Source organism: Salvelinus namaycush, chromosome 15, assembly GCF_016432855.1.
Source record: "Salvelinus namaycush isolate Seneca chromosome 15, SaNama_1.0, whole genome shotgun sequence".
Classification (NCBI taxonomy): domain Eukaryota; kingdom Metazoa; phylum Chordata; class Actinopteri; order Salmoniformes; family Salmonidae; genus Salvelinus; species Salvelinus namaycush.
This window is the reverse complement of record NC_052321.1, coordinates 10,641,590-10,668,426: the sequence shown is the minus strand read 5'-3', so window position 1 is coordinate 10,668,426 and position 26,837 is coordinate 10,641,590.

Here is a 26,837-nt window from a genome sequence, read left to right as displayed (position 1 = left end):
GAGAGAGAGAGAGAGAGAGAGAGAGAGAGAGAGAGAGAGAGAGAGAGAGAGAGAGAGTGGCTCCTCCATCAGTTTGGCTGCTCAGGGGTTCATGAGAGTGTGTCAGAGAGAGAGAGGCTCCTCCATCACTTTGGCTGCTCATGGGTTCATGAGAGTGCGTGACTCACCCCTCACTGGGCCCCACTAATAGCCATGCAAACACACATGTAGCCATGACACCATAATCCAATAGTGCGAACCCGTCCATCACAGTCTAGCAAAAAGCTTTGAGCTGAAAAAAATTATAGAAAGAAAGACAGACAGAAAGACAGACAGAAAGACAGACAGAAAGACAGAAAGAAGGAAAAGGATAAGAACTGACCCACCATTAACAGCCACATGAGAAAGACAGATTTATTTGCAGCTTTCCTGCTGTAAGAGATCCAGTGAATCTCTGTCACTCCTGACCAAGGAGCTGTCACTGGCCAGGATAGGAGAGGGAAGCAAAAGGCAACATGAAGGCGCCCAATCGTTTTTGCCCTTTGAACTGCCTCTTCGCCGTGTAAATGTGAGTAGTGCTACCACGCTGTAAAACGCTATACCGCTAAAGCAACACATGCACGGGTGGCTTCCGGCTTGGCTTCAACCACAACATGTGACAGGTAATGACAACTATTCGGGCATATTGACAAACTAAAGGCCTTCTATGAAATACCTTGTCTCTCTGTGTGTATGTGTGTGTTTGTGCGCGTGTGTGTTGGTGCGCGTGTGTGTGCCCATAGGAATCCATCATGTCTCGGCTGGGGACGACAACTCCCAGACGTGACCACAGGGATTCTTTTATATATTTCTTTATTAATTTCTAGTAAATCTTTCACTTAATAACTACCGAAGTGGAAGATAAAGATACTGTACATTTAAACACAGTAGGAGTCTTTAAACAGCATATTAATCATAGGTTCATAAAGAGTTATTTTAGATATGCCACTGCGATGCCAACGCCAAGGCATTCCAAAAAGGATAAATATTTTAATAGACTATGAGCTTTTAACACACCATAACTGAGTCATTTTACACAATGTGCTCTCCAAGTTTGTGTCTGGAGATGTATAGGCCTTTTTGCTTGAACGGAGAAGTTGTAATAGGTCTTGTTTTATGTTGTGTAACGAGGAGTTGTAATAGGTCAATGACATTGACAGTGACATGTGTTCAAACGTAATAGCAAAATAAAATACATGGTATAATGAGGATTTACACATTCATATACAGTGCATTCGGAAAGTATTCAGACCCCTTCCTTTTTCCACATTTTGTTCATTTAAACCCTTATTCCAAAATGGATCAAATATTTTTTATTCCTCATCAATCTACACACAATACCACATAATTACAAAGCGAAAACAGGTTTTTAGAAATGTTAGCAAATGTATATAATTTTTTTTTTAAAGAAATACCTTATTTACATAAGTATTCAGACCCTTTGCAGTGAGACTAGAAATTGAGCTCAGGTGCAGCCTGTTTCCATTGATCTTCCTTGAGATGTTTCTACAACTTGATTGGAGTCCACCTGTGGTAAATTCAATTGATTGGACATGATTTGGAAAGGTACACATCTGTCTATATAGGGTCCCACAGTTGACAGTGCATGTCAGAGCAAAAAAACAAGCCATGAGGTCAAAGGAATTGTCCGTAGAGCTCCGAGACAGGATTGTTTTGAGGCACAGATCTGGGGAAGGGTACCAAAATATTTCAGCAGCATTGAAGGTCCCAATGAACACAGTGGCCTCCCTCATTCTTAAATGGAAGAAGTTTGGAACCACCAAGACTCTTCCTAGAGTTGGCTGCCCGGCCAAACTGAGCAATCGGGGGAGAAAGGCCTTGGTCAGGGAGGTAACCAAGAACCCGATGGTCACTCTGACAGTGCTGCAGAGTTCCTCTGTGGAGATGGGTGAACCTTTCAGAGGGACAACCATCTCTGCAGCACTCCACCAATCAGGACTTTATGTTAGAGTGGCCAGACGATTAGCCACTCCTCAGTAAAAGACACATGACAGCCCGCTTTCAGTTAGTCAAAAGGCACCTAAAGGACTCTCAGACCATGAGAAACAAGATTCTCTGGTCTGATGAAACCAAGATTGAACTCTTTGGCTTGAACGCCAAGCGTCACGACTGGAGGAAACCTGGCACCATCCCTACGATAAAGCATGGTGGTGGCAGCATCGTGCTGTGGGTATATTTTTCAGCGGCAGGGACTGGGAGACTAGTCAGGATCGAGGGAAGGATGAACAGAGCAAAGTATAGAGGGGTCCTTGATGAAAACCTGCTCCAGGGAGCTCAGGACCTCAGACGAAGGCTAAGGTTCACCTTCCGACAGGCCACAGACAAGCACACAAACAAGACAATGCAGGAGTGGCTTCGGGACTAGTCTCTGAATATCCTTAAGTGGCCCAGCCAGATCATCTATTTGAAGCGTATCGAAAATCTCTGGAGACACCTGAAAAAAGCTGTGCAGCACCGCTCCCCATCCAACCTGACAGAGCTTGAGAGGATCTGCAGAGAATAATGGGAGAATCTCCAAAAATACAAGTGTGCCAAGCTTGTGGCGTCATACCCAAGAAGACTCAAGGCTGTAATCACTGCCAAAGGTGCTTCAACAAAGTACTGAGTGAAGGGTCTGAATACTTATGTACAGTTGAAGTCGGAGGTTTACATATACTTACAGTTCAAATAAAATCTAATCAAATTTATAAAGCCCTTCTTACATCAGCTGATGTCACAAAGTGCTGTACAGAAACCCAGCCTAAAACCCCAAACAGCAAGCAATGCAGGTGTAGAAGCACGGTGGCTAGGAAAAACTCCATAGAAAGGCCAGAACCAAGGAAGAAACCTAGAGGGGAACAAGGCTACGAGGGGTGGCCAGTCCTCTTCTGGCTGTGCCGGGTGAGGATTATAACAGAACATTGCCAAGATGTTCAAATGTTTATAGATGACCAGCAGGGTCAAATAATAACAATCACAGCGGTTGTCGATGGCGCAACAGGTCAGCACCTCAGGAGTAAATGTCAGTTGGCTTTTCATAGCCGATCATTCAGAGAATCTCTACCGCTCCTGCTGTCTCTTAAATGTAATGTAAATGTCTCTAGAGAGTTGAAAACAGCAGGTCTGGGACAGGTAGCACGTCCGGTGAACAGGTCAGGGTTCCATAGCCACAGGCAGAAGAGTTGAAACTGGAGCAGCAGCACGGCCAGGTGAACTGGGGACAGCAAGGAGTCATCAGACTAGGTAGTCCTGAGGCATGGTCCTAGGGCTCAGGTCCTCCGAGAGAGAGAAAGAAGGAGAGATTGAGAGAAAGAGAAAAAGAGAGAAAGAAAGAGAGAAAAAGAGAGAAAGAGAGGGAGAATTAGAGAGAGCATACTTAAATTCACACAGGACACCGGATACGACAGGATAAATACTCCAGATATAACAGACTGACCCTAGCCCCTGACACATAAACTACTGCAGCATAAATACTGGAGACTGAGACAGGAGGGATCGGGAGACACTGTGGCCCCATCCGACGATACCCCCGGACAGGGCCAAGCAGGCAGGATATAACCCCACCCACTTTGCCAAAGCACAGCCCCCACACCACTAGAGGGATATCTTCAACCACCAACTTACCATCCTGAGACAAGGCCGAGTATAGCCCACAAAGATCTCCGCCACGGCACAATCCAAGGGGGGGGGGGCGCCAGCCCGGACAGGAAGATCACGTCAGTGACTCAACCCACTCAAGTGACGCACCCCTCCTAGGGATGGCATGGAAGTGCACCAGTAAGACAGTGACTCAGCCCCTGTAATAGGGTTAGAGCCAGAGAATCCCAGTGGAGAGAGGGTAACGAGCCAGGCAGCGATAGCAAGGGCGGTTCGTTGCTCCAGTGCCTTTCCGTTCACCTTCACACTCCTGGGCCAGACTACACTCAATCATAGGACCTACTGAAGAGATGAGTCTTCAATAAAGACTTAAAGGTTGAGACCGAGTCTGCGTCTCTCACATGGGTAGGCAGACCATTCTATAGGTGAAAGCCCTGCCTCCAGCTGTTTGTTTAGAAATTCTAGGGACAGTAAGGAGGCCTGTGTCTTGTGACCATAGCGTACGTGTAGGTATGTACGGCAGGACCAAATCGGAAAGATAGGTTGGAGCAAGCCCATGTAATGCTTTGTAGGTTAGCAGTAAAACCTTGAAATCAGCCCTTGCCTTAACAGGAAGCCAGTGTAGAGAGGCTAGCACTGGAGTAATATGATCAAATTTTGGGGTTCTAGTCAAGATTCTAGCAGCCGTATTTAGCACTAACTGAAGTTTATTTAGTACTTTATCCAGGTACCCGGAAAGTAGAGCATTGCAGTAGTCTAACCTAGAAGTGACTAAAGCATGGATACATTTTTCTGCATCATATTTGGACAGAAAGTTTCTGATTTTTGCAATGTTACGTAGATGGAAAAAAGCTGTCATTGAATGAGTCTTGATATGTTCGTCAAAAGAGAGTTCAGGGTCCAGAATAACGCCGAGGTCCTTCACAGTTTTATTTGAGACGACTGTACAACCATCAAGATTAATAGTCAGATTCAACAGAAGATCTCTTTGTTTCTTGGGACTTAGAACTAGCATCTCTGTTTTGTCCGAGTTTAAAAGTAGAACATTTGCAGCCATCCACTTCCTTATGTCTGAAACACAGGCTTCCAGGGAGGGCAATTTTGGGGCTTCACCATGTTTAATTGACATGTACAGCTGTGTGTCATCCGCATAGCAGTGAAAGTTAACATTTTGTTTCCGAATGACATCACCAAGAGGTAAAATATATAGTGAAAACAATAGTGGCCCTAAAACGGAACCTTGAGGAACACCGAAATTTACAGTTGATTTGTCAGAGGACAAACCATCCACAGAGACAAACTGATATCTTTCCGACAGATAAGATCTAAACCTGGCCAGAACTTGTCCGTGTAGACCAATTTGGGTTTCCAATCTCTCCAAAAGAATGTGGAATGATGGTATCAAAAGCAGCACTAAGGTCTAGGAGCACGAGGACAGATGCAGAGCCTCGGTCTGATGCCATTAAAAGGTAATTTACCACCTTCACAAGTGCAGTCTCAGTGCTATGATGGGGTCTAAAACCAGAATGGGGGATTCGATATAGGCCGATAGTTTTTTATATTTTCTGGGTCAAGGTTTGGCTTTTTCAAGAAAGGCTTTATTACTGCCACTTTTAGTGAGTTTGTTACACATCCGGTGGATAGAGAGCCGTTTATTATGTTCAACATAGGAGGGCCAAGCACAGGAAGCAGCTCTTTCAGTAGTTTAGTTGGAATAGGGTCCAGTATGCAGCTTGAAGGTTTAGAGGCCATGATTATTTCCATCAATGTGTCAAGAGATATAGTACTAAAAAACTTGAGTGTCTCCCTTGATCCTAAGGTCCATGGCAGAGTTGTGCAGACTCAGGACAACTGAACTTTGGAGGAATACGCAGATTTAAAGAGGAGTCCGTAATTTGCTTTCTAATGATCATGATCTTTTCCTCAAAGAAGTTCATGAATTTATCACTGCTGAGGTGAAAGCCATCCTCTCTTGGAAAATGCTAATTTTTAGAAAGCTTTGCGACAGTATCAAAAATACATTTGGGAAAGTTCTTATTTTCCTCAATTAAGTTGGAAAAATAGGATGATCGAGCAGCAGTGAGGGCTCTTCAATACTACACGGTACTGTCTTTCCAAGCTAGTTGGAAGACTTCCAGTTTGGTGTGGCGCCATTTCCGTTCCAATTTTCTGGAAGCTTGCTTCAGAGTTCGGGTACTTTCTGTATACCAAGGAGCTAGTTTCTTATGACAAATGTTTTTTGTTTTTAGGGGTGCGACTGCTTCTAGGGTATTGCGCAAGGTTAAATTGAGTTCCTCAGTTAGGTGGTTAACTGATTTTTGTACTCTGACATCCTTGGGTAGGTGGAGGGAGTCTGGAAGGGCATCTAGGAATCTTTGGGTCGTCTGAGAATTTATAGCATGACTTTTGATGATCCTTGGTTGGGGTCTGAGCAGATTATTTGTTGCGATTGCAAATGTAGTAAAATGGTGGTCCGATAGTCCAGGATTTTGAGGAAAAACATTAAGATCCACAACACTTATTCCACGGGACAACACTAGGTCCAGAGTATGACTGTGGCAGTGAGTAGGTCCGGAGACATGTTGGACAAAACTCACTGAGTCGATGATGGCTCCGAAAGCCTTTTGGAGTGGGTCTGTGGACTTTTCCATGTGAATATTAAAGTCACCAAAAATTTGAATATTATCTGCCATGACTACAAGGTCCGATAGGAATTCAGGGAACTCAGTGAGGAACGCTGTATATGGCCCAGGCGGCCTGTAAACAGTAGATATAAAAAGTGATTGAGTAGGCTGCATAGATTTCATGACTTTTTTTTGTAAATTGAAATTTGCTATCATAAATGTTAGCAACACCTCTGCCTTTGTGGGATGCGAGGGGGAAATGGTCACTAGTGTAACCAGGAGGTGAGGCTTCATTTAACACAGTAAATTCACTGGAATTGTGATACATTGAATTATAAGTGAAATAATCTGTCTGTAAACAATTGTTGGAAAAATGACTTGTGTCATGCACAAATTAGATGTCCTAACCGACTTGCCAAAACTATAGTTTGTTAATTAACAAGAAATTTGTGGAGTGGTTGAAAAACGTGTTTTAATGACTCCACCTAGGTGTATGTAAACTTCTGACTTCAACTGTAGATTGGAGTCATAAAAACGTGTTTTTCAACCACTCCACAACTTTCTTGTGAACAAACTATAGTTTTGGAAAGTCGGTTAGGACATATACTTTGTGCATGACACAAGTACTTTCACAACAATTGTTTACTAACAGATGATTTCACTTAAAATTCTGTCACATTCTGTGACTAGGGTGGGTAATCTAGGTTGTTTTTTTCTATGTTGGCCTGGTATGGTTCCCAATCAGAGGCAGCTGTTTATCGTTGTCTCTGATTGGGGATCATATTTAGGCAGCCATTTCCCCACTGTGTTTTGTGGAATCTTGTTTATGTGTAGTTGCGTGTGAGCACTCCATAGCTTCACGTATCGTTTGCTTTTTTATTGTTTTGTGCGTTTCACAAATAAATAGATGTGGAACTCATATCACGCTGCGCCTTGGTCCGAATGTTATTTCAACGATCGTGACGGAAGATCCCACCACACCAGGATCAAGCAGCGTGCCCAGGAGGAGAAGGTATCCTGGACTTGGGAGGAAATCCTGGCAGGACAGGATCGCCTTCCTTGGCGGCAGACGCAAGGACAGAAGGGAGGACAGCACCAACGCCGGGGTTCGCGGCAACAACGGAAGCCCAAAGGACAGCCCCCAAAACATTTTGGGGGTGGGCACACGGGGTGGTCGGCAGAGCCGAGGAGGGAACCAGAGCCCATCTGGGAGAAGATGGAGAATTTGGAGGAGAGTGAACGGAGAGAGCCAGAGACCACCTGGGAGGAGATAGAGAGGTGGTCGGTCGACCCAAGGAGAGTACCAGAGCCCGCCTGGGATTCGTTGGAACAGTGTGAGGAGGGATACCGGAGAATGGAGTTGGCTAGGAGTATGTGGCAACGCAGGCGTTTGGAGGAACGTGTCATCAGTCCGGTGAAACCTGTGCCGGCTCCACGTTTATGGCCTCCAGTGCGCCTCCCCAGTCCGGTATGTCCTGTGTCTCCTCCTCGCACTCTCCCTGAAGTGTGTGTCCCCAGTCCGGTGCCACCTGTGCCGGCTCCACGCACTAGGCCTCCAGTGCGCCTCCCCAGTCCGGTACGTCCTGTGCCTGCTCCTCGCACTTGCCCTGAAGTGTGTGTCACCAGTCCGGTACCACCTCTGCCGGCTCCACGCACTAGGCCTCCAGTGCGCCTCCACAGTCCGGTATGTCCTGTGCCTGCTCCTCGCACTCGCCCTGAAGTGCGTGTCACCAGTCCGGTGCCATCTTTACCGGCTCCACGCACCAGACCTCCAGTGCGCTTTCCCAGTCCGGTACGTCCTGTGCCAGCTCCTCGCACGCTCCCTGAAGTGCGTGTCACCAGTCCAGAGCTTCCGGCAACGGTCCCCAGTCCAGAGCTTCCGGCGACGGTCCCCAGTCCAGAGCTTCCGGCGACGGTTTCCAGTCCAGAGCTACTGGCGACGGTCCCAAGTCCAGAGCTTCCGGCGACGGTCCCCAGTCCAGAGCTTCCGGCGACGCTTTACAGTCCAGAGTTTCCGGCGATGGTTCACAGTCCAGAGCTTCCGGCGACGGTTCACAGTCCAGAGCTTCCGGAGACGGTCCACAGTCCGGAACCTCCTGCGACAGTCCGCAGTCCGGAACCTCCTGCGACGGTCCACAGTCCGGAACCTCCTGCGACGGTCCACAGTCCGGAACCTCCTGCGACGGTCCACAGTCCGGAACCTCCTACGATGGTCCACAGTCCGGAACCCCCAGCGAGGGTCAACGTTCCGGAGCGTCCAGGCAAGGCGTCCAGTCCAGCTCCAGGGCAGGAGCCTTCCTCTGTGCCGGTGTACAGACCAGGCATGGCGTCCAGTCCTGCTCCAGGGCCGGAGTCCAGGCACGGTGCCCAGTCCAGGTACGGTGTCCAGTCCCGCTCCATGGCAGGAGCCTTCTTCTGCGCCGGTGCCCAGTCCAGGCACGGCGTCCAGTCCCGCTCCAAGGCCGGAGTCTTTCTCTGCGCCAGTGCCCGGTCCAGGCACGGCGTCCAGTCCCGCTCCGTGGCAGGAATCTTCCTCTGCGCCGATGTCCAGTCCAGGCATGGCGTCCAGTCCCGCTCCAAGCCCGGAGCCGTCCTCTGTGCTGGTGCCCAGTCCAGGCACGGCGGCTAACTCAGCTCCATGGCCGGGGTCCTCATCTGCACCGAGGCCCAGTCCGAGCACGGCGTTCTACCCGGCTCCATGGCCGGACCCGTGGTCTGGGCGGGGGCAAAGTCCCGCACCAGAGCCGCCACCGATGCTGGCGGATCCGCGAGCGGAGTGAGTACTTCTCATCACACCGGAGCCGCCACCGACGCTAGATGCCCACCTGGACCCTCCCCTATAGTGTCAGGTTTTGCGGCCGGAGTCTGCACCTTTGGGGGGGGGGTACTGTCACGCCCTGACCATAGAGAGCATTTTTATTCTCTATGTTGGTTAGGTCGGGGTGTGACTAGGGTGGGTAATCTAGTTTTTTTTTTCTATGTTGGCCTGGTATGGTTCCCAATCAGAGGCAGCTGTTTATTGTTGTCTCTGATTGGGGATCATATTTAGGCAGCCATTTCCCCACTGTGTTTTGTGGGATCTTGTTTATGTGTAGTTGCCTGGGAGCACTCCATAGCTTCACGTATCGTTTGCTTTTTTTTATTGTTTTGTGCGTTTCACAAATAAAAAGATATGGAACCCATATCATGCTGCGCCTTGGTCCGAATGTTATTTCGATGATCGTGACAAATTCACTGTATCACAATTCCAGTTGGTCAGAAGTTTACACACACTAAGTTGACTGTGCCTTCAAACAGCATGGAAAATTCATGAAAATTATATCATGGCTTTAGAAGCTTCTGATAGGCTAATTGACATCATTTGAGTCAATTGCTCTCTCTTCGCTCTCTCTCCCCCGCTACTCTCTCCTCTTCCATCCTATCATCTCTTCCCTCTGCTCAAACCTTCTCCAACCTATCTCCTGATTCTGCCTCCTCAACCCTCCTCTCCTCCCTTTCTGCATCCTTTAACTCTCTATGTCCCCTATCCTCCAGGCCGGCTCGGTCCTCCCCTCCTGCTCCGTGGCTCGACGACTCATTGCGAGCTCACAGAACAGGGCTCCGGGCAGCCGAGCGGAAATGGAGGAAAACTCGCCTCCCTGCGGACCTGGCATCCTTTCACTCCCTCCTCTCTACATTCTCCTCTTCTGTCTCTGCTGCTAAAGCCACTTTCTACCACTCTAAATTCCAAGCATCTGCCTCTAACACTAGGAAGCTCTTTGCCACCTTCTCCTCCCTCCTGAATCCTCCTCCCCCTCCCCCCTCCTCCTCCCTCTCTGTGGATGACTTCGTCAACCATTTTGAAAAGAAGGTCGACGACATCCGATCCTCGTTTGCTAAGTCAAACGACACCGCTGGTTCTGCTCACACTGCCCTACCCTGTGCTTTGACCTCTTTCTCCCCTCTCTCTCCAGATGAAATCTCGCGTCTTGTGACGGCCGGCCGCCCAACAACCTGCCCGCTTGACCCTATCCCCTCCTCTCTTCTCCAGGCCATTTCCGGAGACCTTCTCCCTTACCTCACCTCGCTCATCAACTCATCCTTGACCGCTGGCTACGTCCCTTCCGCCTTCAAGAGAGCGAGAGTTGCACCCCTGCTGAAAAAACCTACACTCGATCCCTCCGATGTCAACAACTACAGACCAGTATCCCTTCTTTCTTTTCTCTCCAAAACTCTTGAACGTGCCGTCCTTGGCCAGCTCTCCTGCTATCTCTCTCAGAATGACCTTCTTGATCCAAATCAGTCAGGTTTCAAGACTAGTCATTCAACTGAGACTGCTCTTCTCTGTGTCACGGAGGCGCTCCGCACTGCTAAAGCTAACTCTCTCTCCTCTGCTCTCATCCTTCTAGACCTATCGGCTGCCTTTGATACTGTGAACCATCAGATCCTCCTCTCCACCCTCTCCGAGTTGGGCATCTCCGGCGCGGCCCACGCTTGGATTGCGTCCTACCTGACAGGTCGCTCCTACCAGGTGGCGTGGCGAGAATCTGTCTCCGCACCACGTGCTCTCACCACTGGTGTCCCCCAGGGCTCTGTTCTAGGCCCTCTCCTATTCTCGCTATACACCAAGTCACTTGGCTCTGTCATATCCTCACATGGTCTCTCCTATCATTGCTATGCAGACGACACACAATTAATCTTCTCCTTTCCCCCTTCTGATAACCAGGTGGCGAATCGCATCTCTGCATGTCTGGCAGACATATCAGTGTGGATGACGGATCACCACCTCAAGCTGAACCTCGGCAAGACGGAGCTGCTCTTCCTCCCGGGGAAGGACTGCCCGTTCCATGATCTCGCCATCACGGTTGACAACTCCATTGTGTCCTCCTCCCAGAGTGCTAAGAACCTTGGCGTGATCCTGGACAACACGCTGTCGTTCTCAACTAACATCAAGGCGGTGACCCGTTCCTGTAGGTTCATGCTCTACAACATTCGCAGAGTACGACCCTGCCTCACACAGGAAGCGGCGCAGGTCCTAATCCAGGCACTTGTCATCTCCCGTCTGGACTACTGCAACTCGCTGTTGGCTGGGCTCCCTGCCTGTGCCATTAAACCCCTACAACTCATCCAGAACGCCGCAGCCCGTCTGGTGTTCAACCTTCCCAAGTTCTCTCACGTCACCCCGCTCCTCCGCTCTCTCCACTGGCTTCCAGTTGAAGCTCGCATCCGCTACAAGACCATGGTGCTTGCCTACGGAGCTGTGAGGGGAACGGCACCTCCGTACCTTCAGGCTCTGATCAGGCCCTACACCCAAACAAGGGCACTGCGTTCATCCACCTCTGGCCTGCTCGCCTCCCTACCTCTGAGGAAGTACAGCTCCCGCTCAGCCCAGTCAAAACTGTTCGCTGCTCTGGCACCCCAATGGTGGAACAAACTCCCCCACGACGCCAGGTCAGCGGAGTCAATCACCACCTTCCGGAAACACCTGAAACACCACCTCTTTAAGGAATACCTAGGATAGGATAAAGTAATCCTTCTAACCCCCCCCCCCCCCCCCCCTTAAAAGAGTTAGATGCACTATTGTAAAGTGAATGCACCAACTTGTAAGTCGCTCTGGATAAGAGCGTCTGCTAAATGACTTAAATGTAAATGTAAATGTAATTGGAGGTGTACCTGTGGATCTATTTCAAGGCCTATCTTCAAACTCAGTGCCTCTTTGCTTGACATCATGGGAAAATCTAAAGATATCAGCCAAGACCTCAGAAAAAAAATTGTAGACCTCCACAAGTCTGGTTCATCCTTGGGAGCAATTTCCAAATGCCTGAAGGTACCACGTTCATCTGTAAAAACAATAATACGCAAGTATAAACACCATGGGACCACGCAGCCGTCATACCGCTCAGGAAGGATACGCGTTTTATCTCCTAGAGATGAACATACTTTGGTGCAAAAAGTGCAAATCAATCCCAGAACAACAGCAATGGAACGTGTGAAGATGCTGGAGGAAACAGGCACAAAAGTATCTATATCCACAGTAAAACGAATCCTGTATCAATATAACCTGAAAGGCCACTCAGCAAGGAAGAAGCTACTGCTCCAAAACCGCCATAAAAAAGCCAGACTACGGTTTACAACTGCACTTGGGGACAAAGATTATACTTTTTGGAGAAATGTCCTCTGGTCTGATGAAACAAAAAAATAACTGTTTGGCCATAATAACCATGGTTATATTTGGATGAAAAAGGGGGAGGCTTGCAAGCCAAAGAACACCATCCCAACCGTGAAGCACGGGGGTGGCAGAATCATGTTGTGGGGGTGCTTTGCTGCAGGAGGGACTGGTGCACTTCACAAAATAGATGGCATCATGAGGGAGCAAAATTATCTGGATATATTGAAGCAACATCTCAAGACATCAGCCAGGAAGTTAAATCTTGGTCGCAAATGGGTCTTCCAAATGGACAATGACTCCAAGCATACTTCCAAAGTTGTGGCAAAATGGCTTAAGGACAACAAAGTCAAGGTATTGGAGTGGCCATCACAAAGCACTGACCTCAATCCTATGGAAAATTTGTGAGCAGAACTGAAAAAGCGTGTGCGAGCAAGGAGGCCTACAAACCTGACTCAGTTACCCCAGCTCTGTCAGGAGTAATTGGCCAAAATTCACCCAACTTATTGTGGGAAGCTTGTGGAAGGCTACCCGAAACGTTTGACCCAAGTTAAACAAATTAAAGGCAATGCTACCAAATACTAATTGAGTGTATGTAAACTTCTGACCCACTGGAAATGTGATGAAAGAAATAAAAGCTGAAATAAATCATTCTCTCGACTATTATTCTGACATTTCACATTCTTAAAATAAAGTGGTGATCCTTACTGACCTAAGACAGGGATTTTTTATGTAATATTTCCGTTGATTTTTTTTACTTTCTAAAAACCTGTTTTTTCTTTGTCATTATGGGGTATTATGTGTAGATTGATGAGGAAAAATGTGTTTTCATCAATTTTAGAATAAGGCTGTAACGTATAACAAAAGCAACTCCCCCCATTCATTAGTACAGGCCACTGAGGTGTCATTTTTGTCAGGCTGTCGCTTCAGCCAACTGTGACACTTTCGGCACTTGCCTCGCATTCGATGTGCATTATAATGGTGTAGGCATGGAAATTCTGTATGTATGTGGCGTCGCATCCATTCTCCAATGTTCCAAATGTGCCCGCCTGAAATACTGCCACGAGACTACAGGGCTAGCAGGAATGACAGCGGCTGCATTTCATACGAATGGCGCTGAATACATAATGTATACCGTTGTCTGCATGAACCCTTTCTCATGCTAATAGGAACCTTTCTGCAGATATCTCCAAGGTATGTGTGATGTCGAGCCCAGTGACAGTCAGTCAATGTGAGAGAAGAAAAAAAAAAAAAAGTGCCCAGTAAAATCATCACCACCTTCAATCCTCTGTATAATCAAGGCATTAGACAAAACATCTTTAAATATACTTCAGTTTTGTTTGGCAAGTCAAAAAGGGATCTTAGTTCCAAGTTGCCGTCAGCCTATGATCGCAACTTTCCAGAAAATCACAGCAAAAGTACTGTAAGGTTATTTATGGTTGTACAGGGCTGGGCCCAGACAGAACTCCTGGACAACACGTATGGCAGAGCCATCAGTAGCTGTGATTAACATGTCTGAGAATAAAACCGCTGTAAGAAGGAGGAATGGCTCTCGAGGTAAATCGAGTCCAGGCATTAAATCCCAATCCATTTAATTGTATGGCCGAGAGGTATAGGCACTAACTACTGTTGGGGAGACGGATGAAATGCTCATTTATGTTCCCTTAACATAAATGTTTTACAATTCCCCTTCGCTTAGGTGCACGTTTCAGTGATCGAGAACACACTTTAGACTAAAATGCAAATACAAAATTACTTTTTACGAGCATGTGGATGCTATCGTCTAAGTTAGTTACGCATGCTAACTTTTATTTGTCTTCATGTACAGTACGTATTGCAAATCACTAGACACATGCATTGAATATGTTTACGGTCTTTATGCTCCTGTGCAATGTTTTATATGATTGTTTCTGTCTTCAAATCTATTATTACCTATGTTGTGTTTCTGTGAACTCCGTATGTGAATGATTGATTTGTATCGTGTTTGTGTGGAGGATGCTGCTACAGTAACAATGAATTAGGATTTAAATGACTGAATAAACTGAGTGTCCCACATAACGGCCTTGTTTGCTGTCTTCTTGTGGTTTCACAGTGTGCTCTGGGCTGTGGTGACCTCTCCCCTACTGTGGACAGGGCTCCGTGGTCAGGCTTCATGGTTTAGGGTTTCAGCCACTGTCCTTAGCATTGTTTACTCTCCAGCCTGTCGCTGATGCTGGTCTTCCATCTTCTAGATTCAAGCCACTCATTCCACACCAGTCTTATCTGATTGGATTGGATCGAGTGAGAAGGCCAGCTTTCCACTGACATAAATGTGTTTTCACTCTTAAAGGGGTATTCATATAAAGTCCAGGGTAGGGTTGTTGAATAACCTCTGCACTTTGCCATTAACAACCTCCAGACCAGCCTGGTCTCAGACTAGACATAACATAGTAAATGTGTATCTGGGACACTCAAAGTAATATTATATGTTACGTTTGGTATGGTTAAATAAGACAGATGGTTACTTAATTAAGGCAAAAACAAAAGTGGGTTGGTTGGTCGGGGCAGATGGGTGGACATATAACTCATTTTAGCTAATTAGAAACTTTTCATCTACTTACTACTTTTTAGCTACTTTGCAACTACTTAGCTTATTAGGTAACCTTTCCCCTAACCCTAACCTTAACTCTTTAATCTAACGCCTAAACTAAACCTTAACTCTTAACTCCTAGCCTTGCTAACGTTAGCCAGCTAGCTAACGTTATCCACCCAGCTAGAATTTGTAAAATGTTATATGTTTTGCAAATTCGTAACATTTAGTACGAATTGTAATTCAAAACATATTATACAAAATTGGTGATCCATCCACAAATGAATACATTCCATACGAACCGTAACATATCATACTAATGTGTCTCGGATTTAGTATAAACGGATTTACATACAGAATTATACTAAATACTCTGAGACCAGGTTGTCCAGACATACTCTAGTAATGGAGAATAGATATCCCCTACAGAGGCTCAGTGAGTGTAATTATGTTATTCAATAAAGCCCTCTTCTACAAATGAGTTCGACATCCAATTTTGGCCTAAAGTTTCAGATACAAGTCCATTATTTGCCCTTGGACAAAGCATTGGATATGGCTGGACCTTGTATTGATTAATACTGAATTGTATAACAAATAATTGATTGTTTGCACACATGCCAATAAGGTTCCTAAAGACAAATATTACCATCCGGTATTTCCAATAAGGGGGAGTAGAATGCATTTGCTACTCATGTATTTTCCAACTTAACGCCCGAGGGGGGGGGAAATGTTTTTTTCTCTCTGAGGAATCATCCATTGGCTGCAGAGAGAGGCGAGAGAGCCTTTAACACACATTTTAGTGACCTATTAAGAGCATTACTAGATCCCTGTCCACATTGTTCCCCAGCACCGGTAATCTGGTCTATCCTCTTAAAAGAGGAATTGATTGAAATAATTGATCTGCTCGGGGATGGCAGATACAGACCCATAATTACCTCACGTAAATCTCAGCATTCACGTATGACATGTCTGAGGGGATCTTCTGGCTGTGTGATGCTCCTCTTGCAATAGAGGGCTCAGAGTCAGCCCTGATGTTTGACAGTGGACAGAATAGTGTGTGAGAGAGAAAGGTGGGGATGACTTCTCATCAATTCCACAGGCCACAATACTAGATGAAAAATATATATATATAAAAAATATATATATATGTTTTATTGTCATATATACCAGATAGGTGCAGTGGAGATTGTTAGGATTTTTGTGACATTTTATATAAGAACATGGGGCACTGCTATATAGAAATATTTAAGCTAAACCTCCTTAAAAAGGAGGCTGCTTGACACATTTTAGCCAGTTTATTACATAGCTGGTTATGAGTTAGACATCATCTTAAACAGTGGTTCCCAACCCTGGTCCTCCAGACTCCCAACCCTGGTCCTACAGACTCCCAACCCTGGTCCTCCAGACGCCAAACCCTGGTCCTCCAGTACGCCCAACCCTGGTCCTCCAGACACCCAACCCTGGTCCTCCAGACGCCAAACCCTTGTCCTCCAGTACGCCCAAACCTGGTCCTCCAGTACGCCCAGCCCTGGTCCTCCAGACGCCAAACCCTGGTCCTCCAGTATGCCCAACCCTGGTCCTCCAGTACGCCCAGCCCTGGTCCTCCAGTACGCCCAACCCTGGTCCTCCAGTACGCCCAACCCTGGTCCTCCAGTACGCCCAACCCTGGTCCTCCAGTACGCCCAACCCTGGTCCTCCAGACGCCCAACAATACAATTTTTGTTGTAGCCCTGGACAAAACCACCTCATTCAGCTCATTGAGGGCTTGGTGATTGGTTGACAAGTTGAATTAGGTGTGCTTTTCCAGGGTTGCTATAAAAATGTGTGCTGCTGTGGGTACTCGAGGACCAGGGTTGGGACCAGGGAAACACTGATCTAAAACAATCTAAGAAGAATTCACACATCCATATTTACCCCGGCTGTTCAAACAACTAATCCACCATCAGGCTACCACAGAAGATGCATGATGGGTAAGCTTCTACACCCCACCCCAACCAAATGATGGGGGGCGGACGATTGGTGCCATGATGACCTAAAAAGCAGCTGTGCCATGGAGGATTAGGGCCTTGCTTAGCCTTACTCAGCTGGACCATTTCCATGACAGTGAGCTGCGGCTTCGGCTTAGCAAGACACCACTGTTTATGCTTTTTGTTGGAGAAGTCGAATTCCTTCACTCTGACAGATGGCCCTTCAGCCCACAAAGTGCAGTGTTTAGACTTAGCTCCACTCTGGGGCAAGGCAAAAGGCTCTGATGACACAGCACTCGACAAACAACTCCCATTGCAGAGGTGGCAGGGCAGGCTGGACGGACTGCGGAGGAGGAGAGAGGCAGTCCGAGAGAGAGAGAGAGAGAGAGAGAGAGAGAGAGAGAGAGAGAGAGAGAGAGAGAGAGAGAGAGAGAGAGAGAGAGAGAGAGAGACGGGAAAATGGGACACCGAGATAAAGACGGGACTAAAACACCAATTAGCTGTCTACGATTCCACACAAAACTCAATTTACACCTCCCTGGTTCGAAATGTGAGTCATAAGTTTGACCGCGCTTCAACCCATCCAACTCCTCTCCCCCGAATCAATACTGTCCAAGAGAGATTGAGAGATCCGGTTCAAGGCCCTGTTGATTGTTATATTCAGTCATTGGAAGTGTAAAGAGATGCCTTCATGGGCAATCAGCAACAAAAGATTTGCATTGATAGGGTAGACAGTAGAGTGACAAGGACCAGCTGCTCCGGAGAATTAGCCCGGCCTCATCTGATCCAACACAAACTTCTTACTCTCAGAAAGAGGAGGGTTGAAGAAAAAACGAGAGCTTGACCCAGACTGACCCCAGATACAAAGCGAGAGAGGCTAACCCTAACCCTGGAGGCAGTGAATGAATTTCAGCCTCCTAAGCCTGATACAGCACATGTAAGAGCAGCTAGCAGTGAGTTAGCAATGCAGGCAAGTGCTAGGCACACAGCAAATAAACACTCGAGGAACATTGAGGGATCGTTTTGAGCTTGTGGCAAGTGGAGAGAAGCCAATGACACAGGACAGGGGTGATGTGTGTCACACACACAAACACACACGTGCAAATACATGCACACACACTCACACACGCGCACACTCACACACACACACTCGCAAGCACACACACACACACAATGGCCTTCATTCAGCAAACAAGCCTTTCGTCAGCTAAGAAAAAACTCCTCTCCCACATCATACACATCCCAGAGAAAATAGATAGCGAAAATACCGTCTCCTCACACACTGAAATAATTTACACAGTGTGGGCATTATTCAGTTGTGTTTCCCTAGTTGCAGGCTTCAAACCCACACTGTTGGAGGAACGCTAAATTGGCCTCTCGCACTGTATAGATTTCCCATCACTAGCCAGGATCTAAAGAAGACACAGAGTGGAGAGGAGAGGCAGAAGCAGAGGCAGAGGCAGAGGCAGAGGCAGAGGCAGAGGCAGAGGCAGAGGAGAGGAGAGGAGAGGAGTGGAAAGGGAGAAGAGAGGGAGAGAGAAAAAGGAGAGGCAGAGGAGAGGGTGAGGAGAGGAGAGAAAAAGATGACGAGAGTGAGAGGAGAGGGAGGGAGAGGAGAGGAGAGGAGAGGAGAGGAGAGGAGAGGAGAGGAGAGGAGAGGAGAGGAGAGGAGAGGAGAGGAGAGGAGAGGAGAGGAGAGGAGAGGAGAGGAGAATCAAATCAAATTATAAAGCATTTTACATCAGCATATGAGAGAGAGAGAGAGAGAGAGAGAGAGAGAGAGAGAGAGAGAGAGAGAGAGAGAGAGAGAGAGAGAGAGAGAGAGAGAAAGAGAGAGAAAGAGAGAGAGAGAGAAACCCAGTCTAAAACCCCAAACAGCAAGCAATGCAGATGTAGAAGCACGGTGGCTAGGCAAAACTCCCTAGAAAGGCAGGAACCTAGGAAGAAACATGGAGAGGAACCAGGCTCTGAGGGGTGGCCAGTCCTCTTCTGGCTGTGCCGGGTGGAGATTATAAGAGTACATGGCCATTAAGGCCAGATTGTTCTTCAAGATGTTCAAATGCTCATAGATGCCAAGCATGGTCAAATAATAATCACAGTGGTTGTAGAGGGTGCAACAGTTCAGTACCTTTCTTTCTTGGGACCTAGAACTATCATCTCTGTTTTGTTTGAGTTTTTTATTTTTAATTGACACTGTTCACTTCCTTATGTTTGAAACACAGTCTTACAGTGTAGGCAAATTCGGAGTTTCACAATGTTTCATCGAAATGTACAGCGGTGTGTCATCCGCATAGCAGTGAAAGTTGACATTGTGTTTCCGAATGACATCACCAGGAGGTAAAATATATAGTGGAGAGGAGATGCGGATGAGAGGGAGAAGAGAGGCAAATGAGAGGGAGAGAAGAGGGAGAAGAGAGACAGCGGAGAGGGACATGAGAGGAGAGGGAGAGAGGAGAGAGAAAGGAGATGCAAAGGAGCGGAGAGAAGAGAAGAGGAGAGGAGAGGAGAGGAGAGGAGAGGAGAGGAGAGGAGAGGAGAGGAGAGGAGAGGAGAGGAGAGGGAGAGAGGAGAGGAGAGGAGAGGAGAGGAGAGGAGAGGCAGTGTAGAGTGAGAGGAGAAGGAGAAGAGAAGCTGAGGAGAGGGAGAAGAGAGGGAGAGGAGAAGTGAGGGAGAGGAGAGAAGAGGAAAGGAGAGGAGAGGGAGAGGAGAGGGAGAGGCAGAGCATTGGCCAATTTGATCACCAGAGCTCATTGTTTCCCCTTAGATGAAATACATACTCAGATGAATAGGGTAGATAACAATATAAGCCTGTCATTGAAAGTAAGAAAAGATGCCCAATCTCAGATGTAGCTGGTGTTTTCTGGAGTGCTCCCATAGATAATGTAACATTAGATCTAAACACACAAGTATTTAAGCCCAAACTCCCAAATATATCCTCCTTCTCCGACTTCCCTACAAGATAAAGCCAGTAAATTACTAGAACGTGGCCAGTGAATGGATGAATGTAGTATTTAGCCAGAAGCAATTGATCCCAGCAACTCAAGTCTGGTCATTCTGAATGGTGCTGGATGCTTGACATTGATAGCGATGTAATGGGCTGTGCAGCATGGTAAACATGAAATGTCATGTATAGGGGGCCGCTGACTTCGCCGGATCAATAGTGGACCTGACGTATAGAATCTGGAAAGATACTATCTGTCTGACTGCTGATGGCAATAAACTGAAGATTAACCTTTACATTATTTGGTTGGTTGCAGGAAGTAGCCTGAAGGGCATGCTCCGCTGTTTACTAATAAAAATATAGCCTTCCAACAGCAACACAGACCTTGGAATTATTTTTTGTATTTAATTAGGATCCCCATTGGCTGTTGCAAAAGCCTCAGTTACTCTTCCAGGGGTCCACACAAAACATGAAAGATGACATTATACAGAACATTAATAGAAAAGAACAGCTCACGGACAGAACTACATCATTTTATAAAAGGCACACATAGCCTAAATATCAATACATACACACAAAATATCTAGGTAAAATGTGGGGGGAGGCATTAGGCCGTGAGGTGTTGCTTTTTGTAACCAGGTTTGCTGTTCATTTGAGCAATATGAGATGGAAGGGAGTTCCATCCAATAATGGCTCTATATAATACTGTACGCTTTTTGAATTTGTTCTGGATTTGGAGACTATGAAATGACCCCTGATGACATCTCTGGTGGAGTAAATATGTGTGTCAGAGCTGTGCATAAGTTGACTATGCAAACAATTTGGAATTTTCAACATATTAATGTTTCTTATAAAAAATAAACAGTCAGTCTCTTCTCAACTCTTAGCCAAGAGAGACTGGCATACATAGCATTTCTATTCACCCTCTGATTATAAATAAGAGGAAGACGTGCCGCTCTGTTCTGGGCCAGCTGCAGCTTAACTAGGTATTTCTTAGCAGCACTTGACCACATGGCTTGTTAAGACAAAACTAGAGCCTGCAGGACTTGCTTTGTGGATTGTGGTGTCAAAAAAGCACAACATATATTTATTACAGACAGACCTCTCCCCACTTTACAACCATTGAATCTATATGTTTTGACCATGACAGTTTACAATCTAAGGCAACACCAAGTAATTTAGTCTCCTCAACTTGTTCAACAGCCACACCATTCATTACCAGATTCAGCTGAGGTCTAGAGCTTATGGAATGTTTTGTACCAAATGCAGTGCTCTTAGTATTAGGAATGTTCAGGACCAGTTTATTACAGGCCACCCATTCCAAAACTGACTGCAACTCCTTGTTAAGGGTTTTAGTGACTTCATTAGCTGTGGTTGCTGACACGTATATGGTTGAATCATCAGCATAATTGGAAACACAGGCTTTGTTTAACTTTGGGGTAGGGGGCAGTATTTTCACGTCCGGATGAAAAGCGTGCCCAGAGTAAACGGCCTGCTACTCAGCCATAAAAGCTAGAAGATGCATATTATTAGTAGATTTTGATGGAAAACACTCTGAAGTTTCTAAAACTGTTTGAATGATGTCTGTGAGTATAACAGAACTCATATGGCAGGCGAAAACCTGAGAAAAAATCCAACCAGGAAGTGGGAAATCTGATTTTCAACTCAGCTCCTATTGAAGATACAGTGGGATATTGGTCATGTTGCACTTCCTAAGGCTTCCACTAGATATCAACCGTCTTTAGAGCCTTGTCTGATGCTTCTACTGTGAAGTGGGGCCGAATGAGAAGGGATTGAGTAAGGTCTACCATGAGCTGAACATGAGCTGACCATGCGCGTTCATGTGAGAGCGAGCCATTTTCCAGCCAAAGATAGGAGTCACAAAAAGCAGAAATAGAGATAAAATGAATCACTATTTTTGATGATCTTCATCAGATGACACTGATAGGACATCATGTTACACAATACATGTATGTTTTGTTCGATAATGTGCATATTTATATCCAAAAATCTCAGTTTACATTGGCGCCATGTTCAGAAATGCCTCCAAAATATCCGGAGAAATTGCAGAGAGCCACATCAAATAACAAAAATACTCATCATACACTTTCATGAAAGATACATGTTTTACATAGAATTAAAGATACACTTGTTCTTAATGCAACCGCTGTGTCAGATTTCAAAAGAACTTTATGGAAAAAGCAAACCATGCAATAATCTGAGACGGCGCTCAGATAGAAACAAAATTTATCTGCCATGTTGGAGTCAACAGAAATACCAAATTACATTAAAAAATATTCCCTTACCTTTGATGATCTTCATCAGAATGCACTCCCAGGAATCCTAGTTCCACAATAAATTGTTGTTTTGTTCGATAATGTCCATTATTTATGTCCAAGTAGCTACTTTTGTTAGCACGTTTAGTACACATATCCAAACGCTCGTGCAGGTCCAGGCGAACTTCGGACGAAAACTTCAAAAAGTTATATTACAGGTCGAATAAACTTGTCAAACTAAGTATAGAATCAATCTTTAGGATGTTGTTATCATAAATATTCAATAACGTTCCAACCGGAGAATTCCTTTGACTCTATAGAAGTAATGGAACGCAAGTCGATATCATGTGGAATGCGCATGACCAGGACCTGGCTCTCTGCCAGACCACTGACTCAAACAGCTCCCATCCGGCTCAACATCACAGTAGAAGCTTCATTCAACGTTCTACAGACTGTTGACATCTAGTGGAAGCCGTAGGAAGTGCAAACAGATCCATATCCCACTGGGATTTCAATACGCGATGAGTTGAAAATCGACCAGCCTCAGAATTCTCACTTCCTGTTTGGATTTTTTCTCAGGTTTTTGCCTGCCATATGAGTTCTGTTATACTCACAGACATAATTCAAACCGTTTTAAAAACTTCCGAGTGTTTTCTATCCAATAGTAATACTAATATGCATATATTAGCATCTGGGACAGAGTAGGAGGCAGTTCACTCTGGGCACGCTATTCATCCAAAGTGAAAATGTTAATTAATTAATTTGATTAATATTATGGTGTTTCCATTCAGAAAAAAATTGTCCGTTTGTAAAATTGTCCGGTCTTACAACGGCAGTCAAGCACCCAAGCTAACGTTGGCTAGCTACTTCCTAACATAAATGAGACCACTCTGACCATTTTACTCGCCCTAGCAGAGCTGGTAAGGCAGTTTTTGTGTTAACCAGAGCGTTGGTGACTGTAAATGTGCTGCTGGAAACAATTTAATTACGCTTTTTTCCCGACGTATACTGACACCGGCCATATTCAACGGGTGTTGAGCGCTGGTAAAGTAATGATTCTGCTCTCTGGTACACTCAGAGGAGAGTGCTCTGAAATCTGTGTAGATAGTAGGCTGGACACATGAAATTCTTAACAATGTTATTTTCTGATAAGAACTAGTTCATTGCATCCGCTGTGGGGACCAGTTTCATAATATGACCATATTTCCCAGCTGCTTGCCATAATTTTGAAGGAATCACGAAAAGGCTCTTTGTTAGTGCATTTTTCACCCTGCCAGCTCCTATTAGTTCAATTGAGCATCGTGGCACGAACGTTCTATTCCCAGCTTATTTTTCAACATCACAATGCCTGCTTCGCTATTGTTGGCAATGAGACCTGCTCATGTTGTTTTATAGTTAAAATGTAAACAACAAAATGTAAACAACAAAATAATATTGGAACTCTGCGGTCTTCCCATTGTTTCCTATGGGGGAAATATAGGCATGTCTGTCGATTTCGCCAAATATCTCGCAATGTGTACATTTAGATTTTTTTCAAGTCGGGTGTAACTGGTGTGAAATGGCTAGCTAATTAGCGGGTGCACGCTAATAGCGTTTCAATCGGTGATGTCACTCACTCTGAGACCTTGAAGTAGTTGTTCCCCTTGCGGCTGTTGTGGAGCGATGGGTAACGACGCTTCTAGGGTGGCTGTTGTCTATGTGTGCAGAGGGTCCCTTGTTTGAGTCCAGGTAGGCGCGAGGAGAGTGACGGAAGCAAAACTGTTACACAGGCACCATTTTAATCAGGAGAATCCCCTCTTTATAATTATGTAAGTTTGGGCAGCGAGTTCGTTTGTCATCGATCACTAGACCAGAAATAGTCTGAAGTTTTAATTTTTTCCCTACTTTTTCATTACGCTATTGTTTACTTTCTACACAAGTAGTTTTTTCCCGTTTCGTCCGAAAGAACAGATTGTAGTGGTAAAATAAAAAGGGATACATTTTTTTTAAAATCTAAGCGTCACTCCAGTCAAAACAGGCTCTGCGAACGTTCGATTCCATTAATTTGCTATGGGTTCACGCTAGTGTTCCAGTTTAGCCAACGTTCTTAAACTTCTTATGGCTGAAGTCCCGGTAACGGGACCGATATGACAACAGCCAGTCAAAGTGCAGGGCGCCAAATTCAAAAAACAGAAATCTCAAAATTAAAATTCCTCAGACATTCATGTGTCTTATATCATTTTAAAGGTAATCTTGTTGTTAATCCAACCAAAGTGTCCGATTTCAAATAGGCTTTTCAGCGAAAGCACTACAAACGATTATGTTAGGTCACCACAAAACCACAATAAGCATAGCCATTTTTTCCAGCTAAATATAGCTTCACAAAAACCAGAATAGAGATAAAATGAATCACTAACCTTCGATTATTTTCATCAGATGACACTCAAAGGACTTCATGTTACACAATACATGCATGTTTTGTTTGATTAAATTCATATTTATATCAAAAACCTGAGTTTACATTGAGGTGACTAGATTCACTAGTTGCAAAAACATCAAGTGACTTTGCATAGCCCATCGTTTCAACAGAAATACTCATCATAAATATAGATGATAATACAAGTTATACACATTGAATTATAGATATACCTCTCCTTAATGCAACCGCTGTGTCAGATTTCAAAAAAACTTTACGGAAAAAGAAATGCACGCTATAATCTGAGACGGCGCTCAAAAGTAGCATACCACAGCTGCAAAGATGGCGTCACCATAAACACAAAAATACATGATAAATATTCCATTACCTTTGATGATCTACATCAGAAAGCACACCAGGAATCCCAGGTCCACAATAAATGTTTGTTTTGTTCAAAACAATCCATTATTTATGTCCAATTGTTAGCGCGTTTGGTAAACATGTCCAAACGCTAATTCTGGTCAGCTTTATATCGGACAAAAACTTCTAAATGTGATATTACCGGACGAAGAAACATTTCAAACTAAGTACTGATTCAATCATTAGGATGTTTTTAACATATAGCTTCAATAAAGTTCCAACCGGAGTATTCGTTCTTGTCTGCGTGAGCAATGGAACGTAGGTGACTTCCATGAAAAAAAAGCATGATCAGAAAATGGCTGCTTGATGGACACCTGACTGATTCTGCTATCATTCTCTCCCACAACATCATAGAAGTCTCATTGGAATTTCTATTGATGGTTGACATCTAGTGGAACCCCTAGGCAGTGCAACATCATTCATAACTCAAGTGGATTTCTTAAGGGACTCTGGTGAATACATACAGGCTCAGATATCTGACTTCCTGTTTTGATTTCAACTCAGGATTTTGCCTGCCAATATGAGTTCTGTTAATCTCACAGACATAATTCAAACAGTTTTAGAAACTTTAGAGTGTTTTCTATCCAATACTAATAATAATATGCAAATATTAGGAACTATGACTGAGGAGCAGGCCGTTTGATATGGGCACCTTTCATCATTTTGACTCGTTCTATTGTCCATAATATAGATAGCCAGAGCGAATTTACGGAAGCACCCACATATCCATTGAGAAAGCACAAGGACTATACCATTTAACTAAGCTAAGAATGACGAGAATAATCAAGTCAATAAACTTTGGGTAGTTAGATAGCCTATGGCTGATGTACTGGCAAGTTTGATGTATAACTGCTAACGTTAGGTAGCTAGCTAACATACCGGTACATACTGCTGTAATGATATGCTATGTGGTTCGTAAGGACAGCGTAGCTAATAAATTGTCAGCCAACATAACATGTCAGGTAACTTATTTGAAAAGTCCTTACTTTATTACATTGAGTAGCAAGCTACCCCTTGGTCGTTAGGGCAAATCTGGTCTGTGATAGGAGGGGGGTTTTCACACCTAGCTCGGTTATTAGACTATTCTTTAGTAAAGGTTGAATAGTCTGTTGTTCAGCTATTAGCCCTCCTCCCTAACTTGCAACAAATTGCTGTTCCCATCTCATTCCTTACCCTCTTCCACGCGTCATCAATCTGCTCCTGAGAGGCTCGCTTGTGGGCATGCTGGCAGGATATGGCAGCATCTTCGGTTGTGGGTCAAGAATTCTGCTTACACAAGCACGTTTGTCTGAAGGTGTGGTTATTCACAGGCAAATTGTTATATGCTATGGAGGTACATTTGTGTCTTTTTGTCGAGAGCAAAACCTTTTTTATTTTAAATCCAAAATAATTGTTTGGAAAGCAACTTTTTTCTGACACAAAGGAAGTCAAAGCGGACACCTACGAAGATGGCATCTCAGGTAAGCAGCACTGGGCTGTATTGACTTATCCTAAAAATGACATCTGCTGCTTTAGATTGAATGGTCATATCTCAGTTATTGTTTTATAAAAATAAGCTGTTTTCTTTACTTTCAGAGAGCGAGCTGACCAAGGGGTGGAAAATGTAGATATTGCCAGATGTTCACTGTCCGAGGAACAGGCCGTGGAAGCTTTATTTCTGGCAAAGTGTCCATAGGTAAACTGTTCTGTGTTCTTTTTCTCCATTTCTGCCTGTCTTGTTGTACATGGAACCTGTCTCAAGTGCATTATTTTAAAAAACCTTAAGATGTCAGCTGCTAATTTTCAGATTTACACCACAAACACAGCCATTTTCACTGGACTATCTGTTGCTACCAAGTCATGATTTCCCTGGGGGTTAGCCTTGCAATAACCAAGTGGTGAGACA